At 36.4% G+C, this 2,180-nt stretch overlaps 1 non-coding gene across 1 annotated transcript; it reads left to right on the top strand.

The window, feature by feature from the left end:
* Positions 1–1,418: 1,418 nt before the first annotated feature.
* On the top strand, positions 1,419–1,525 carry LOC122126921. Its single transcript, XR_006151044.1, has one exon. It is a non-coding gene; the product is annotated as a U6 spliceosomal RNA (small nuclear RNA).
* The last annotated feature ends 655 nt before the right edge of the window (positions 1,526–2,180 follow it).

The raw sequence follows: 2,180 nt of genomic DNA, 5'->3' as shown, positions 1-2,180 counted from the left end.
TATGCTAAACAATTGATATTTTACTGTACCTTTCCTGCAACCAGTTTGATATAGTTTAATACTTGTCACTCCAAGTTTCTCTGTATTCTACTGTATATTTACTTTTTCACGTATGTGTGTATATGTATACATATATGCATCTATCTATATATGTTTCAATGTGGATCATTGGATTTGAAGCTGCTTTGTTTTGCTGTTCAGCAATTGAACCTTGCCGCCTCATTCTGTGACAATATCTGTGCTCATTCTCATCATTCCTTTATTTACCAAATCATCACCTTCTAAAATCAGCTTCATTTCTTGGGTAAGTTTACCAATCAGTCCAACCAATATCCACCCAGAGGGTCTTAATAAATCAAGTTTTAAGGAAGAAGATAACATGAAGTGACAACTACAGAAATTCTACAGAGACCTGACATCTTTCACATTTCTGCCTTCCTTCTCTTCTCATTCTTCAAAAGCATTGACTAACACTATAAATATACTGCAATTATAAGTTAAGGATCAGTGGGGTTTTTCCCAACCTGAAGCCTTCTTTTCCGTGATTCTTGACATAAACTTTTTGGGAGATTTTTTGGATTGTGAGGGGATTCCATCCAAAACAAAGCCATGTATATCAAGAAAATCAATATTTTCAACTCAGAGTACTAAACAAAAGAGGGAGAAAATTAAGGTTAGCTATATATGTTAACCACAAATATAGGCAATATCAAGATATCTTGAAATTGTATACTTTTATTGGATAAAGTGGCTCAATCCTGTAATATTATCTACTTTTTTAGAAAACAGAGATTAGAGTATTGCATTTCCAGGCAAGCCCAGACAAAAAAAGACTTTTCAGAAACTCTAACCATTTGCTGGGTGCAATGTGGTTTGCTTGTGTTTGGAGGACTACAGTCCAAGCAGGCCCAGCATAGTGATACTACCTCAAAATAAGCAATCAAATTACAATCTGCAGGTATGGCATAGTAGAGATGCCAAAGTTGTAAAGTTCCTTTCATTGCTGCAATTGGTCTTCTTGTATTCCTATTTAAATATTTTTCCCTTCCCCTCCACAAATGATGCCAACATCAAAAATGTGTGCTTATGTAAGAAATGCATGATTCTAAAATTTCATGACAATTCTTTTGAACTTACTTTTTGTGGAATTGTCTAGTTTAAGAAAATCAATTACACTTTCTATATAAAAAATGTTCTGGGGCTGGGAAGGTGGCTCAGTGGTAGAGTGCTTGCCTTGCATGCCTGAGTCCCTGGGTTCAATTTCTCAGCAGCACATAAACAAAAAGAAAAAAGCTGGAAGTGGCGCTATGGCTCAAGTGGTAGAGCTATCGCTAGCCTTGAGCTGAACTGCTGAGGGACAGCGCCCAGGCCCAGAGTACAGGCCCCACGACCGGACCCCCACAAAAAAAACATGTTCTGTGCTTAATCTGGTAGCCCATTCACTAACATTGAAATGATACAGAGAAGATTAGCATGGCCCCTGAACAAGGATGACTCGCAAATTCATGAGGCAATCCATATTTATACAACAACAGATGCTGGAGGGGATGTGGCCACAAGGGAACCCTACTCCATTTTTGGTGGGAGTGTAAACGTGTTCAACCACTTTGGAAAGCAGTATAGAGTTTCCTCAAAAGACTCCACATAAAGCTCCCCTATGACCCAGCAACCCCACTTTTGTTCATTTACCCAAAGGATCACAAACAAGACCATACTAAAACTACCAGCACAACTATGTTTATTGCAGCATTATTTAACATACCTAAGATATGGAACCAACCCCTATGCCCCTCAGTAGATGAATGGATCAAGAAAACGTGGTAAATATATACAATTGCATTCTATGCCTCCATCAGAAAGAATGATATCGCCCAATTTGTTTGGAAATGGAAAGACTTGGAAAAAAATTTATTAAGTGAAATAAGCCAACTCCAAAGAAACATAGGTCCCATGGTTTCTCTTATTTTCAATAACTAATATATGTCCCGGATTATCATAAAATGTCATACTTTTAAAGCACTTTGCTTTAAAAGTAAATGTGAATTTATTAAATTAAATGTAAATTTATTTCTCTTTTGGATTCTTAAAAGATAGAAAGTGATGATATTTAAAAGTTTTGGTACTTTTTTAAAAGAAAAATGGAAGTGTAGGACAGAAGAAATTTGGCTGTCTTTGAAAAT

This window comes from Dipodomys spectabilis, unplaced genomic scaffold, assembly GCF_019054845.1.
Source record: "Dipodomys spectabilis isolate Male_0828 unplaced genomic scaffold, ASM1905484v1 ptg000290l, whole genome shotgun sequence".
NCBI lineage: Eukaryota > Metazoa > Chordata > Mammalia > Rodentia > Heteromyidae > Dipodomys > Dipodomys spectabilis.
This window is presented reverse-complemented; position numbering and strand designations above follow the sequence as displayed.